Here is a 15,008-nt window from a genome sequence, read left to right as displayed (position 1 = left end):
GAAACACTGCTTTCCTGCTTTGTTGACTAGCTTTTAACTGGTGTGTCCTGAACTTGGGGGCCCAAACTGAAAGAAACATCTGATATCTCAAAGCAAACGGTGGTAGAAAAGCTGCCTGCATTCATAACATCATCTAACGGGGACAGAGATGCAAGGGTAGGCCTTATGTCCAGATGTGGATGAATGAATGTATTGCAGGGATATGTGAGCGCACGAGGGGATGCGACACAATCATATCAGGCTTGTGTGAGTCAGAAACTCTACACATCAAGTCAATATGTCCCCAAAACACGACTTCCAGCTGCCGAAACCCGGGATTGAACCAGGGACATTTAGATCTTCAGTCTAACGCTCTCCCAACTGAGCTATTTCGGCGCAAAACGGTGCACCAGAGTGGCCCTCATACGGAAAACAAAATATCTGGAAAAAATTGCCGGACAACACTTTCTATCACCATAAAGAGGCGATTGCACTGTCGCTTAACATCGGACTAGCTTGGTTTCAGTTCACAATGCAAAACAATTCTACACCGAAGGCTAAACATCAAGGCAATATGTCCCCAAAACACAACTTCCAGCTGCCGAAACCCGGGATTGAACCAGGGACATTTAGATCTTCAGTCTAACGCTCTCCCAACTGAGCTATTTCGGCGCAAAACGGTGCACCAGAGTGGCCCTCAGACGGAAAACAAAATATCTGGAAAAAATTGCCGGACAACACTTTCTATCACCATAAAGAGGCGATTGCACTGTCGCTTAACATCGGACTAGCTTGGTTTCAGTTCACAATGCAAAACAATTCTACACCGAAGGCTAAACATCAAGGCAATATGTCCTCAAAGCACAACTTCTAGCTGCCGAAACCTGGATTTGACGTTTCATGAAACACTGCTTTCCTGCTTTGTTGACTAGCTTTTAACTGGTGTGTCCTGAACTTGGGGGCCCAAACTGAAAGAAACATCTGATATCTCAAAGCAAACGGTGGTAGAAAAGCTGCCTGCATTCATAACATCATCTAACGGGGACAGAGATGCAAGGGTAGGCCTTATGTCCAGATGTGGATGAATGAATGTATTGCAGGGATATGTGAGCGCACGAGGATGCGACACAATCATATCAGGCTTGTGTGAGTCAGAAACTCTACACATCAAGTCAATATGTCCCCAAAACACGACTTCCAGCTGCCGAAACCCGGGATTGAACCAGGGACATTTAGATCTTCAGTCTAACGCTCTCCCAACTGAGCTATTTCGGCGCAAAACGGTGCACCAGAGTGGCCCTCATACGGAAAACAAAATATCTGGAAAAAATTGCCGGACAACACTTTCTATCACCATAAAGAGGCAATTGCACTGTCGCTTAACATCGGACTAGCTTCGTTTCAGTTCACAATGCAAAACAATTCTACACCGAAGGCTAAACATCAAGGCAATATGTCCCCAAAACACAACTTCCAGCTGCCGAAACCTGGATTTGACCATGAAACACTTTTCCTGCTTTGTTGACTAGCTTTTAACTGGTGTGTCCTGAACTTGGGGGCCCAAACTGAAAGAAACATCTGATATCTCAAAGCAAAAATCTGGTAGAAAAATTGCCTGCATTCATAACATCATCTAACGGGGACAGAGATGCAAGGGTAGGCCTTATGTCCAGATGTGGATGAATGAATGTATTGCAGGGATATGTGAGCGCACAGGGGATGCAACACAATCATATCAGGCTTGTGTGAGTCAGAAACTCTAAACATCAAGGCAATACGTCCCCAAAACACATCTTGCAGCTGCCGAAACCCGGGATTGAACCAGGGACATTTAGATCTTCAGTCTAACGCTCTCCCAACTGAGCTATTTCGGCGCAAAACGGTGCACCAGAGTGGCCCTCATACGGAAAACAAAATATCTGGAAAAAATTGCCGGACAACACTTTCTATCACCATAAAGAGGCGATTGCACTGTCGCTTAACATCGGACTAGCTTGGTTTCAGTTCACAATGCAAAACAATTCTACACCGAAGGCTAAACATCAAGGCAATATGTCCTCAAAACACAACTTCTAGCTGCCGAAACCTGGATTTGACGTTTCATGAAACACTGTTTTCCTGCTTTGTTGACTAGCTTTTAACTGGTGTGTCCTGAACTTGGGGGCCCAAACTGAAAGAAACATCTGATATCTCAAAGCAAAATATCTCAAAAAAATTGGTAGAAAAGCTGCCTGCATTCATAACATCATCTAACGGGGACAGAGATGCAAGGGTAGGCCTTATGTCCAGATGTGGATGAATGAATGTATTGCAGGGATATGTGAGCGCACGAGGGGATGCGACACAATCATATCAGGCTTGTGTGAGTCAGAAACTCTACACATCAAGTCAATATGTCCCCAAAACACGACTTCCAGCTGCCGAAACCCGGGATTGAACCAGGGACATTTAGATCTTCAGTCTAACGCTCTCCCAACTGAGCTATTTCGGCGCAAAACGGTGCACCAGAGTGGCCCTCAGACGGAAAACAAAATATCTGGAAAAAATTGCCGGACAACACTTTCTATCACCATAAAGAGGCGATTGCACTGTCGCTTAACATCGGACTAGCTTGGTTTCAGTTCACAATGCAAAACAATTCTACACCGAAGGCTAAACATCAAGGCAATATGTCCTCAAAGCACAACTTCTAGCTGCCGAAACCTGGATTTGACGTTTCATGAAACACTGCTTTCCTGCTTTGTTGACTAGCTTTTAACTGGTGTGTCCTGAACTTGGGGGCCCAAACTGAAAGAAACATCTGATATCTCAAAGCAAACGGTGGTAGAAAAGCTGCCTGCATTCATAACATCATCTAACGGGGACAGAGATGCAAGGGTAGGCCTTATGTCCAGATGTGGATGAATGAATGTATTGCAGGGATATGTGAGCGCACGAGGGGATGCGACACAATCATATCAGGCTTGTGTGAGTCAGAAACTCTACACATCAAGTCAATATGTCCCCAAAACACGACTTCCAGCTGCCGAAACCCGGGATTGAACCAGGGACATTTAGATCTTCAGTCTAACGCTCTCCCAACTGAGCTATTTCGGCGCAAAACGGTGCACCAGAGTGGCCCTCAGACGGAAAACAAAATATCTGGAAAAAATTGCCGGACAACACTTTCTATCACCATAAAGAGGCGATTGCACTGTCGCTTAACATCGGACTAGCTTGGTTTCAGTTCACAATGCAAAACAATTCTACACCGAAGGCTAAACATCAAGGCAATATGTCCCCAAAACACAACTTCTAGCTGCCGAAACCTGGATTTGACGTTTCATGAAACACTGCTTTCCTGCTTTGTTGACTAGCTTTTAACTGGTGTGTCCTGAACTTGGGGGCCCAAACTGAAAGAAACATCTGATATCTCAAAGCAAACCTTGGTAGAAAAGCTGCCTGCATTCATAACATCATCTAACGGGGACAGAGATGCAAGGGTAGGCCTTATGTCCAGATGTGGATGAATGAATGTATTGCAGGGATATGTGAGCGCACGAGGGGATGCGACACAATCATATCAGGCTTGTGTGAGTCAGAAACTCTACACATCAAGTCAATATGTCCCCAAAACACAACTTCCAGCTGCCGAAACCCGGGATTGAACCAGGGACATTTAGATCTTCAGTCTAACGCTCTCCCAACTGAGCTATTTCGGCGCAAAACGGTGCACCAGAGTGGCCCTCAGACGGAAAACAAAATATCTGGAAAAAATTGCCGGACAACACTTTCTATCACCATAAAGAGGCGATTGCACTGTCGCTTAACATCGGACTAGCTTGGTTTCAGTTCACAATGCAAAACAATTCTACACCGAAGGCTAAACATCAAGGCAATATGTCCCCAAAACACAACTTCTAGCTGCCGAAACCTGGATTTGACGTTTCATGAAACACTGCTTTCCTGCTTTGTTGACTAGCTTTTAACTGGTGTGTCCTGAACTTGGGGGCCCAAACTGAAAGAAACATCTGATATCTCAAAGCAAACGGTGGTAGAAAAGCTGCCTGCATTCATAACATCATCTAACGGGGACAGAGATGCAAGGGTAGGCCTTATGTCCAGATGTGGATGAATGAATGTATTGCAGGGATATGTGAGCGCACGAGGGGATGCGACACAATCATATCAGGCTTGTGTGAGTCAGAAACTCTACACATCAAGTCAATATGTCCCCAAAACACGACTTCCAGCTGCCGAAACCCGGGATTGAACCAGGGACATTTAGATCTTCAGTCTAACGCTCTCCCAACTGAGCTATTTCGGCGCAAAACGGTGCACCAGAGTGGCCCTCAGACGGAAAACAAAATATCTGGAAAAAATTGCCGGACAACACTTTCTATCACCATAAAGAGGCGATTGCACTGTCGCTTAACATCGGACTAGCTTGGTTTCAGTTCACAATGCAAAACAATTCTACACCGAAGGCTAAACATCAAGGCAATATGTCCCCAAAACACAACTTCCAGCTGCCGAAACCCGGGATTGAACCAGGGACATTTAGATCTTCAGTCTAACGCTCTCCCAACTGAGCTATTTCGGCGCAAAACGGTGCACCAGAGTGGCCCTCAGACGGAAAACAAAATATCTGGAAAAAATTGCCGGACAACACTTTCTATCACCATAAAGAGGCGATTGCACTGTCGCTTAACATCGGACTAGCTTGGTTTCAGTTCACAATGCAAAACAATTCTACACCGAAGGCTAAACATCAAGGCAATATGTCCTCAAAGCACAACTTCTAGCTGCCGAAACCTGGATTTGACGTTTCATGAAACACTGTTTTCCTGCTTTGTTGACTAGCTTTTAACTGGTGTGTCCTGAACTTGGGGGCCCAAACTGAAAGAAACATCTGATATCTCAAAGCAAACGGTGGTAGAAAAGCTGCCTGCATTCATAACATCATCTAACGGGGACAGAGATGCAAGGGTAGGCCTTATGTCCAGATGTGGATGAATGAATGTATTGCAGGGATATGTGAGCGCAAGGGGATGCGACACAATCATATCAGGCTTGTGTGAGTCAGAAACTCTACACATCAAGTCAATATGTCCCCAAAACACAACTTCCAGCTGCCGAAACCCGGGATTGAACCAGGGACATTTAGATCTTCAGTCTAACGCTCTCCCAACTGAGCTATTTCGGCGCAAAACGGTGCACCAGAGTGGCCCTCAGACGGAAAACAAAATATCTGGAAAAAATTGCCGGACAACACTTTCTATCACCATAAAGAGGCGATTGCACTGTCGCTTAACATCGGACTAGCTTGGTTTCAGTTCACAATGCAAAACAATTCTACACCGAAGGCTAAACATCAAGGCAATATGTCCCCAAAACACAACTTCTAGCTGCCGAAACCTGGATTTGACGTTTCATGAAACACTGCTTTCCTGCTTTGTTGACTAGCTTTTAACTGGTGTGTCCTGAACTTGGGGGCCCAAACTGAAAGAAACATCTGATATCTCAAAGCAAACGGTGGTAGAAAAGCTGCCTGCATTCATAACATCATCTAACGGGGACAGAGATGCAAGGGTAGGCCTTATGTCCAGATGTGGATGAATGAATGTATTGCAGGGATATGTGAGCGCACGAGGGGATGCGACACAATCATATCAGGCTTGTGTGAGTCAGAAACTCTACACATCAAGTCAATATGTCCCCAAAACACGACTTCCAGCTGCCGAAACCCGGGATTGAACCAGGGACATTTAGATCTTCAGTCTAACGCTCTCCCAACTGAGCTATTTCGGCGCAAAACGGTGCACCAGAGTGGCCCTCATACGGAAAACAAAATATCTGGAAAAAATTGCCGGACAACACTTTCTATCACCATAAAGAGGCGATTGCACTGTCGCTTAACATCGGACTAGCTTGGTTTCAGTTCACAATGCAAAACAATTCTACACCGAAGGCTAAACATCAAGGCAATATGTCCCCAAAACACAACTTCCAGCTGCCGAAACCCGGGATTGAACCAGGGACATTTAGATCTTCAGTCTAACGCTCTCCCAACTGAGCTATTTCGGCGCAAAACGGTGCACCAGAGTGGCCCTCAGACGGAAAACAAAATATCTGGAAAAAATTGCCGGATAACACTTTCTATCACCATAAAGAGGCGATTGCACTGTCGCTTAACATCGGACTAGCTTGGTTTCAGTTCACAATGCAAAACAATTCTACACCGAAGGCTAAACATCAAGGCAATATGTCCCAAAACACAACTTCTAGCTGCCGAAACCTGGATTTGACGTTTCATGAAACACTGCTTTCCTGCTTTGTTGACTAGCTTTTAACTGGTGTGTCCTGAACTTGGGGGCCCAAACTGAAAGAAACATCTGATATCTCAAAGCAAACGGTGGTAGAAAAGCTGCCTGCATTCATAACATCATCTAACGGGGACAGAGATGCAAGGGTAGGCCTTATGTCCAGATGTGGATGAATGAATGTATTGCAGGGATATGTGAGCGCACGAGGGGATGCGACACAATCATATCAGGCTTGTGTGAGTCAGAAACTCTACACATCAAGTCAATATGTCCCCAAAACACGACTTCCAGCTGCCGAAACCCGGGATTGAACCAGGGACATTTAGATCTTCAGTCTAACGCTCTCCCAACTGAGCTATTTCGGCGCAAAACGGTGCACCAGAGTGGCCCTCATACGGAAAACAAAATATCTGGAAAAAATTGCCGGACAACACTTTCTATCACCATAAAGAGGCGATTGCACTGTCGCTTAACATCGGACTAGCTTGGTTTCAGTTCACAATGCAAAACAATTCTACACCGAAGGCTAAACATCAAGGCAATATGTCCCCAAAACACAACTTCCAGCTGCCGAAACCCGGGATTGAACCAGGGACATTTAGATCTTCAGTCTAACGCTCTCCCAACTGAGCTATTTCGGCGCAAAATGGTGCACCAGAGTGGCCCTCAGACGGAAAACAAAATATCTGGAAAAAATTGCCGGACAACACTTTCTATCACCATAAAGAGGCGATTGCACTGTCGCTTAACATCGGACTAGCTTGGTTTCAGTTCACAATGCAAAACAATTCTACACCGAAGGCTAAACATCAAGGCAATATGTCCTCAAAACACAACTTCTAGCTGCCGAAACCTGGATTTGACGTTTCATGAAACACTGCTTTCCTGCTTTGTTGACTAGCTTTTAACTGGTGTGTCCTGAACTTGGGGGCCCAAACTGAAAGAAACATCTGATATCTCAAAGCAAACGGTGGTAGAAAAGCTGCCTGCATTCATAACATCATCTAACGGGGACAGAGATGCAAGGGTAGGCCTTATGTCCAGATGTGGATGAATGAATGTATTGCAGGGATATGTGAGCGCACGAGGGGATGCGACACAATCATATCAGGCTTGTGTGAGTCAGAAACTCTACACATCAAGTCAATATGTCCCCAAAACACGACTTCCAGCTGCCGAAACCCGGGATTGAACCAGGGACATTTAGATCTTCAGTCTAACGCTCTCCCAACTGAGCTATTTCGGCGCAAAGCGGTGCACCAGAGTGGCCCTCAGACGGAAAACAAAATATCTGGAAAAAATTGCCGGATAACACTTTCTATCACCATAAAGAGGCGATTGCACTGTCGCTTAACATCGGACTAGCTTGGTTTCAGTTCACAATGCAAAACAATTCTACACCGAAGGCTAAACATCAAGGCAATATGTCCCCAAAACACAACTTCTAGCTGCCGAAACCTGGATTTGACGTTTCATGAAACACTGCTTTCCTGCTTTGTTGACTAGCTTTTAACTGGTGTGTCCTGAACTTGGGGGCCCAAACTGAAAGAAACATCTGATATCTCAAAGCAAACGGTGGTAGAAAAGCTGCCTGCATTCATAACATCATCTAACGGGGACAGAGATGCAAGGGTAGGCCTTATGTCCAGATGTGGATGAATGAATGTATTGCAGGGATATGTGAGCGCACGAGGGGATGCGACACAATCATATCAGGCTTGTGTGAGTCAGAAACTCTACACATCAAGTCAATATGTCCCCAAAACACGACTTCCAGCTGCCGAAACCCGGGATTGAACCAGGGACATTTAGATCTTCAGTCTAACGCTCTCCCAACTGAGCTATTTCGGCGCAAAACGGTGCACCAGAGTGGCCCTCATACGGAAAACAAAATATCTGGAAAAAATTGCCGGACAACACTTTCTATCACCATAAAGAGGCGATTGCACTGTCGCTTAACATCGGACTAGCTTGGTTTCAGTTCACAATGCAAAACAATTCTACACCGAAGGCTAAACATCAAGGCAATATGTCCCCAAAACACAACTTCCAGCTGCCGAAACCCGGGATTGAACCAGGGACATTTAGATCTTCAGTCTAACGCTCTCCCAACTGAGCTATTTCGGCGCAAAACTGTGCACCAGAGTGGCCCTCAGACGGAAAACAAAATATCTGGAAAAAATTGCCGGACAACACTTTCTATCACCATAAAGAGGCGATTGCACTGTCGCTTAACATCGGACTAGCTTGGTTTCAGTTCACAATGCAAAACAATTCTACACCGAAGGCTAAACATCAAGGCAATATGTCCTCAAAGCACAACTTCTAGCTGCCGAAACCTGGATTTGACGTTTCATGAAACACTGCTTTCCTGCTTTGTTGACTAGCTTTTAACTGGTGTGTCCTGAACTTGGGGGCCCAAACTGAAAGAAACATCTGATATCTCAAAGCAAACGGTGGTAGAAAAGCTGCCTGCATTCATAACATCATCTAACGGGGACAGAGATGCAAGGGTAGGCCTTATGTCCAGATGTGGATGAATGAATGTATTGCAGGGATATGTGAGCGCACGAGGGGATGCGACACAATCATATCAGGCTTGTGTGAGTCAGAAACTCTACACATCAAGTCAATATGTCCCCAAAACACGACTTCCAGCTGCCGAAACCCGGGATTGAACCAGGGACATTTAGATCTTCAGTCTAACGCTCTCCCAACTGAGCTATTTCGGCGCAAAACGGTGCACCAGAGTGGCCCTCAGACGGAAAACAAAATATCTGGAAAAAATTGCCGGACAACACTTTCTATCACCATAAAGAGGCGATTGCACTGTCGCTTAACATCGGACTAGCTTGGTTTCAGTTCACAATGCAAAACAATTCTACACCGAAGGCTAAACATCAAGGCAATATGTCCCCAAAACACAACTTCCAGCTGCCGAAACCCGGGATTGAACCAGGGACATTTAGATCTTCAGTCTAACGCTCTCCCAACTGAGCTATTTCGGCGCAAAACGGTGCACCAGAGTGGCCCTCAGACGGAAAACAAAATATCTGGAAAAAATTGCCGGATAACACTTTCTATCACCATAAAGAGGCGATTGCACTGTCGCTTAGCATCGGACTAGCTTGGTTTCAGTTCACAATGCAAAACAATTCTACACCGAAGGCTAAACATCAAGGCAATATGTCCTCAAAACACAACTTCTAGCTGCCGAAACCTGGATTTGACGTTTCATGAAACACTGCTTTCCTGCTTTGTTGACTAGCTTTTAACTGGTGTGTCCTGAACTTGGGGGCCCAAACTGAAAGAAACATCTGATATCTCAAAGCAAACGGTGGTAGAAAAGCTGCCTGCATTCATAACATCATCTAACGGGGACAGAGATGCAAGGGTAGGCCTTATGTCCAGATGTGGATGAATGAATGTATTGCAGGGATATGTGAGCGCACGAGGGGATGCGACACAATCATATCAGGCTTGTGTGAGTCAGAAACTCTACACATCAAGTCAATATGTCCCCAAAACACGACTTCCAGCTGCCGAAACCCGGGATTGAACCAGGGACATTTAGATCTTCAGTCTAACGCTCTCCCAACTGAGCTATTTCGGCGCAAAACGGTGCACCAGAGTGGCCCTCAGACGGAAAACAAAATATCTGGAAAAAATTGCCGGACAACACTTTCTATCACCATAAAGAGGCGATTGCACTGTCGCTTAACATCGGACTAGCTTGGTTTCAGTTCACAATGCAAAACAATTCTACACCGAAGGCTAAACATCAAGGCAATATGTCCCCAAAACACAACTTCTAGCTGCCGAAACCTGGATTTGACGTTTCATGAAACACTGCTTTCCTGCTTTGTTGACTAGCTTTTAACTGGTGTGTCCTGAACTTGGGGGCCCAAACTGAAAGAAACATCTGATATCTCAAAGCAAACGGTGGTAGAAAAGCTGCCTGCATTCATAACATCATCTAACGGGGACAGAGATGCAAGGGTAGGCCTTATGTCCAGATGTGGATGAATGAATGTATTGCAGGGATATGTGAGCGCACGAGGGGATGCGACACAATCATATCAGGCTTGTGTGAGTCAGAAACTCTACACATCAAGTCAATATGTCCCCAAAACACGACTTCCAGCTGCCGAAACCCGGGATTGAACCAGGGACATTTAGATCTTCAGTCTAACGCTCTCCCAACTGAGCTATTTCGGCGCAAAACGGTGCACCAGAGTGGCCCTCAGACGGAAAACAAAATATCTGGAAAAAATTGCCGGACAACACTTTCTATCACCATAAAGAGGCGATTGCACTGTCGCTTAACATCGGACTAGCTTGGTTTCAGTTCACAATGCAAAACAATTCTACACCGAAGGCTAAACATCAAGGCAATATGTCCCCAAAACACAACTTCCAGCTGCCGAAACCCGGGATTGAACCAGGGACATTTAGATCTTCAGTCTAACGCTCTCCCAACTGAGCTATTTCGGCGCAAAACGGTGCACCAGAGTGGCCCTCAGACGGAAAACAAAATATCTGGAAAAATTGCCGGACAACACTTTCTATCACCATAAAGAGGCGATTGCACTGTCGCTTAACATCGGACTAGCTTGGTTTCAGTTCACAATGCAAAACAATTCTACACCGAAGGCTAAACATCAAGGCAATATGTCCTCAAAGCACAACTTCTAGCTGCCGAAACCTGGATTTGACGTTTCATGAAACACTGTTTTCCTGCTTTGTTGACTAGCTTTTAACTGGTGTGTCCTGAACTTGGGGGCCCAAACTGAAAGAAACATCTGATATCTCAAAGCAAACGGTGGTAGAAAAGCTGCCTGCATTCATAACATCATCTAACGGGGACAGAGATGCAAGGGTAGGCCTTATGTCCAGATGTGGATGAATGAATGTATTGCAGGGATATGTGAGCGCACGAGGGGATGCGACACAATCATATCAGGCTTGTGTGAGTCAGAAACTCTACACATCAAGTCAATATGTCCCCAAAACACGACTTCCAGCTGCCGAAACCCGGGATTGAACCAGGGACATTTAGATCTTCAGTCTAACGCTCTCCCAACTGAGCTATTTCGGCGCAAAACGGTGCACCAGAGTGGCCCTCAGACGGAAAACAAAATATCTGGAAAAAATTGCCGGACAACACTTTCTATCACCATAAAGAGGCGATTGCACTGTCGCTTAACATCGGACTAGCTTGGTTTCAGTTCACAATGCAAAACAATTCTACACCGAAGGCTAAACATCAAGGCAATATGTCCCCAAAACACAACTTCCAGCTGCCGAAACCCGGGATTGAACCAGGGACATTTAGATCTTCAGTCTAACGCTCTCCCAACTGAGCTATTTCGGCACAAAACGGTGCACCAGAGTGGCCCTCAGACGGAAAACAAAATATCTGGAAAAAATTGCCGGACAACACTTTCTATCACCATAAAGAGGCGATTGCACTGTCGCTTAACATCGGACTAGCTTGGTTTCAGTTCACAATGCAAAACAATTCTACACCGAAGGCTAAACATCAAGGCAATATGTCCTCAAAGCACAACTTCTAGCTGCCGAAACCTGGATTTGACGTTTCATGAAACACTGTTTTCCTGCTTTGTTGACTAGCTTTTAACTGGTGTGTCCTGAACTTGGGGGCCCAAACTGAAAGAAACATCTGATATCTCAAAGCAAACCTTGGTAGAAAAGCTGCCTGCATTCATAACATCATCTAACGGGGACAGAGATGCAAGGGTAGGCCTTATGTCCAGATGTGGATGAATGAATGTATTGCAGGGATATGTGAGCGCACGAGGGGATGCGACACAATCATATCAGGCTTGTGTGAGTCAGAAACTCTACACATCAAGTCAATACGTCCCCAAAACACGACTTCCAGCTGCCGAAACCCGGGATTGAACCAGGGACATTTAGATCTTCAGTCTAACGCTCTCCCAACTGAGCTATTTCGGCGCAAAACTGTGCACCAGAGTGGCCCTCAGACGGAAAACAAAATATCTGGAAAAAATTGCCGGATAACACTTTCTATCACCATAAAGAGGCGATTGCACTGTCGCTTAGCATCGGACTAGCTTGGTTTCAGTTCACAATGCAAAACAATTCTACACCGAAGGCTAAACATCAAGGCAATATGTCCCCAAAACACAACTTCTACCTGCCGAAACCTGGATTTGACGTTTCATGAAATACTGTTTTCCTGCTTTGTTGACTAGCTTTTAACTGGTGTGTCCTGAACTTGGGGGCCCAAACTGAAAGAAACATCTGATATCTCAAAGCAAACTTGGTAGAAAAGCTGCCTGCATTCATAACATCATCTAACGGGGACAGAGATGCAAGGGTAGGCCTTATGTCCAGATGTGGATGAATGAATACTGCAGGGATATGTGAGCGCACGAGGGGATGCGACACAATCATATCAGGCTTGTGTGAGTCAGAAACTCTACACATCAAGTCAATATGTCCCCAAAACACGACTTCCAGCTGCCGAAACCCGGGATTGAACCAGGGACATTTAGATCTTCAGTCTAACGCTCTCCCAACTGAGCTATTTCGGCGCAAAACAGTGCACCAGAGTGGCCCTCAGATGGAAAACAAAATATCTGGAAAAAATTGCCGGACAACACTTTCTATCACCATAAAGAGGCGATTGCACTGTCGCTTAACATCGGACTAGCTTGGTTTCAGTTCACAATACAAAACAATTCTACACCGAAGGCTAAACATCAAGGCAATATGTCCCCAAAAACAACTTCCAGCTGCCGAAACCCGGGATTGAACCAGGGACATTTAGATCTTCAGTCTAACGCTCTCCCAACTGAGCTATTTCGGCACAAAACGGTGCACCAGAGTGGCCCTCAGACGGAAAACAAAATATCTGGAAAAAATTGCCGGACAACACTTTCTATCACCATAAAGAGGCGATTGCACTGTCGCTTAGCATCGGACTAGCTTGGTTTCAGTTCACAATGCAAAACAATTCTACACCGAAGGCTAAACATCAAGGCAATATGTCCTCAAAGCACAACTTCTAGCTGCCGAAACCTGGATTTGACGTTTCATGAAACACTGTTTTCCTGCTTTGTTGACTAGCTTTTAACTGGTGTGTCCTGAACTTGGGGGCCCAAACTGAAAGAAACATCTGATATCTCAAAGCAAACGGTGGTAGAAAAGCTGCCTGCATTCATAACATCATCTAACGGGGACAGAGATGCAAGGGTAGGCCTTATGTCCAGATGTGGATGAATGAATGTATTGCAGGGATATGTGAGCGCACGAGGGGATGCGACACAATCATATCAGGCTTGTGTGAGTCAGAAACTCTACACATCAAGTCAATATGTCCCCAAAACACGACTTCCAGCTGCCGAAACCCGGGATTGAACCAGGGACATTTAGATCTTCAGTCTAACGCTCTCCCAACTGAGCTATTTCGGCGCAAAACGGTGCACCAGAGTGGCCCTCAGACGGAAAACAAAATATCTGGAAAAAATTGCCGGACAACACTTTCTATCACCATAAAGACGCGATTGCACTGTCGCTTAACATCGGACTAGTTTGGTTTCAGTTCACAATGCAAAACAATTCTACACCGAAGGCTAAACATCAAGGCAATATGTCCCCAAAACACAACTTCCAGCTGCCGAAACCCGGGATTGAACCAGGGACATTTAGATCTTCAGTCTAACGCTCTCCCAACTGAGCTATTTCGGCACAAAACGGTGCACCAGAGTGGCCCTCAGACGGAAAACAAAATATCTGGAAAAAATTGCCGGACAACACTTTCTATCACCATAAAGAGGCGATTGCACTGTCGCTTAACATCGGACTAGCTTGGTTTCAGTTCACAATGCAAAACAATTCTACACCGAAGGCTAAACATCAAGGCAATATGTCCTCAAAGCACAACTTCTAGCTGCCGAAACCTGGATTTGACGTTTCATGAAACACTGATTTCCTGCTTTGTTGACTAGCTTTTAACTGGTGTGTCCTGAACTTGGGGGCCCAAACTGAAAGAAACATCTGATATCTCAAAGCAAACCTTGGTAGAAAAGCTGCCTGCATTCATAACATCATCTAACGGGGACAGAGATGCAAGGGTAGGCCTTATGTCCAGATGTGGATGAATGAATGTATTGCAGGGATATGTGAGCGCACGGGGGATGCGACACAATCATATCAGGCTTGTGTGAGTCAGAAACTCTAAACATCAAGGCAATATGTCCCCAAAAACAACTTCCAGCTGCCGAAACCCGGGATTGAACCAGGGACATTTAGATCTTCAGTCTAACGCTCTCCCAACTGAGCTATTTCGGCACAAAACGGTGCACCAGAGTGGCCCTCAGACGGAAAACAAAATATCTGGAAAAAATTGCCGGACAACACTTTCTATCACCATAAAGAGGCGATTGCACTGTCGCTTAGCATCGGACTAGCTTGGTTTCAGTTCACAATGCAAAACAATTCTACACCGAAGGCTAAACATCAAGTCAATATGTCCTCAAAGCACAACTTCTAGCTGCCGAAACCTGGATTTGACGTTTCATGAAACACTGCTTTCCTGCTTTGTTGACTAGCTTTTAACTGGTGTGTCCTGAACTTGGGGGCCCAAACTGAAAGAAACATCTGATATCTCAAAGCAAACCTTGGTAGAAAAGCTGCCTGCATTCATAACATCATCTAACGGGGACAGAGATGCAA

The 15,008-nt window shown here is 45.3% G+C and overlaps 1 protein-coding gene and 30 non-coding genes across 31 annotated transcripts in view; all 31 read right to left on the bottom strand.

Moving 5' to 3' along the window:
* The window catches only part of mfsd4aa (major facilitator superfamily domain containing 4Aa), a 69,989-nt gene that overhangs the window by 47,033 nt on the left and 7,948 nt on the right, over window positions 1-15,008 (bottom strand). The window lies entirely within an intron of this gene.
* On the bottom strand, window positions 303-375 carry trnaf-gaa (transfer RNA phenylalanine (anticodon GAA)). Its single transcript has one exon. It is a non-coding gene; the product is annotated as a tRNA-Phe (tRNA).
* On the bottom strand, window positions 579-651 carry trnaf-gaa (transfer RNA phenylalanine (anticodon GAA)). The gene has a single exon. It is a non-coding gene; the product is annotated as a tRNA-Phe (tRNA).
* trnaf-gaa (transfer RNA phenylalanine (anticodon GAA)) lies at window positions 1,182-1,254 on the bottom strand. Its single transcript has one exon. It is a non-coding gene; the product is annotated as a tRNA-Phe (tRNA).
* Window positions 1,781-1,853, bottom strand: trnaf-gaa (transfer RNA phenylalanine (anticodon GAA)). The gene has a single exon. It is a non-coding gene; the product is annotated as a tRNA-Phe (tRNA).
* Window positions 2,398-2,470, bottom strand: trnaf-gaa (transfer RNA phenylalanine (anticodon GAA)). Its single transcript has one exon. It is a non-coding gene; the product is annotated as a tRNA-Phe (tRNA).
* trnaf-gaa (transfer RNA phenylalanine (anticodon GAA)) lies at window positions 3,003-3,075 on the bottom strand. Its single transcript has one exon. It is a non-coding gene; the product is annotated as a tRNA-Phe (tRNA).
* Window positions 3,608-3,680, bottom strand: trnaf-gaa (transfer RNA phenylalanine (anticodon GAA)). The gene has a single exon. It is a non-coding gene; the product is annotated as a tRNA-Phe (tRNA).
* trnaf-gaa (transfer RNA phenylalanine (anticodon GAA)) lies at window positions 4,213-4,285 on the bottom strand. Its single transcript has one exon. It is a non-coding gene; the product is annotated as a tRNA-Phe (tRNA).
* On the bottom strand, window positions 4,489-4,561 carry trnaf-gaa (transfer RNA phenylalanine (anticodon GAA)). The gene has a single exon. It is a non-coding gene; the product is annotated as a tRNA-Phe (tRNA).
* On the bottom strand, window positions 5,092-5,164 carry trnaf-gaa (transfer RNA phenylalanine (anticodon GAA)). The gene has a single exon. It is a non-coding gene; the product is annotated as a tRNA-Phe (tRNA).
* Window positions 5,697-5,769, bottom strand: trnaf-gaa (transfer RNA phenylalanine (anticodon GAA)). Its single transcript has one exon. It is a non-coding gene; the product is annotated as a tRNA-Phe (tRNA).
* Window positions 5,973-6,045, bottom strand: trnaf-gaa (transfer RNA phenylalanine (anticodon GAA)). Its single transcript has one exon. It is a non-coding gene; the product is annotated as a tRNA-Phe (tRNA).
* trnaf-gaa (transfer RNA phenylalanine (anticodon GAA)) lies at window positions 6,577-6,649 on the bottom strand. The gene has a single exon. It is a non-coding gene; the product is annotated as a tRNA-Phe (tRNA).
* On the bottom strand, window positions 6,853-6,925 carry trnaf-gaa (transfer RNA phenylalanine (anticodon GAA)). The gene has a single exon. It is a non-coding gene; the product is annotated as a tRNA-Phe (tRNA).
* On the bottom strand, window positions 7,458-7,530 carry trnaf-gaa (transfer RNA phenylalanine (anticodon GAA)). The gene has a single exon. It is a non-coding gene; the product is annotated as a tRNA-Phe (tRNA).
* trnaf-gaa (transfer RNA phenylalanine (anticodon GAA)) lies at window positions 8,063-8,135 on the bottom strand. Its single transcript has one exon. It is a non-coding gene; the product is annotated as a tRNA-Phe (tRNA).
* trnaf-gaa (transfer RNA phenylalanine (anticodon GAA)) lies at window positions 8,339-8,411 on the bottom strand. Its single transcript has one exon. It is a non-coding gene; the product is annotated as a tRNA-Phe (tRNA).
* Window positions 8,944-9,016, bottom strand: trnaf-gaa (transfer RNA phenylalanine (anticodon GAA)). The gene has a single exon. It is a non-coding gene; the product is annotated as a tRNA-Phe (tRNA).
* Window positions 9,220-9,292, bottom strand: trnaf-gaa (transfer RNA phenylalanine (anticodon GAA)). The gene has a single exon. It is a non-coding gene; the product is annotated as a tRNA-Phe (tRNA).
* On the bottom strand, window positions 9,825-9,897 carry trnaf-gaa (transfer RNA phenylalanine (anticodon GAA)). Its single transcript has one exon. It is a non-coding gene; the product is annotated as a tRNA-Phe (tRNA).
* trnaf-gaa (transfer RNA phenylalanine (anticodon GAA)) lies at window positions 10,430-10,502 on the bottom strand. Its single transcript has one exon. It is a non-coding gene; the product is annotated as a tRNA-Phe (tRNA).
* Window positions 10,706-10,778, bottom strand: trnaf-gaa (transfer RNA phenylalanine (anticodon GAA)). The gene has a single exon. It is a non-coding gene; the product is annotated as a tRNA-Phe (tRNA).
* trnaf-gaa (transfer RNA phenylalanine (anticodon GAA)) lies at window positions 11,310-11,382 on the bottom strand. Its single transcript has one exon. It is a non-coding gene; the product is annotated as a tRNA-Phe (tRNA).
* On the bottom strand, window positions 11,586-11,658 carry trnaf-gaa (transfer RNA phenylalanine (anticodon GAA)). The gene has a single exon. It is a non-coding gene; the product is annotated as a tRNA-Phe (tRNA).
* trnaf-gaa (transfer RNA phenylalanine (anticodon GAA)) lies at window positions 12,191-12,263 on the bottom strand. The gene has a single exon. It is a non-coding gene; the product is annotated as a tRNA-Phe (tRNA).
* trnaf-gaa (transfer RNA phenylalanine (anticodon GAA)) lies at window positions 12,793-12,865 on the bottom strand. Its single transcript has one exon. It is a non-coding gene; the product is annotated as a tRNA-Phe (tRNA).
* Window positions 13,068-13,140, bottom strand: trnaf-gaa (transfer RNA phenylalanine (anticodon GAA)). Its single transcript has one exon. It is a non-coding gene; the product is annotated as a tRNA-Phe (tRNA).
* On the bottom strand, window positions 13,673-13,745 carry trnaf-gaa (transfer RNA phenylalanine (anticodon GAA)). Its single transcript has one exon. It is a non-coding gene; the product is annotated as a tRNA-Phe (tRNA).
* Window positions 13,949-14,021, bottom strand: trnaf-gaa (transfer RNA phenylalanine (anticodon GAA)). Its single transcript has one exon. It is a non-coding gene; the product is annotated as a tRNA-Phe (tRNA).
* trnaf-gaa (transfer RNA phenylalanine (anticodon GAA)) lies at window positions 14,552-14,624 on the bottom strand. The gene has a single exon. It is a non-coding gene; the product is annotated as a tRNA-Phe (tRNA).

Source organism: Anoplopoma fimbria, chromosome 17 (genome assembly GCF_027596085.1).
Source record: "Anoplopoma fimbria isolate UVic2021 breed Golden Eagle Sablefish chromosome 17, Afim_UVic_2022, whole genome shotgun sequence".
NCBI classification, from domain to species: Eukaryota; Metazoa; Chordata; class Actinopteri; order Perciformes; family Anoplopomatidae; genus Anoplopoma; species Anoplopoma fimbria.
Note: the sequence above shows the minus strand (reverse complement) of the source record. Positions and strands in the feature narration are given on the sequence as shown.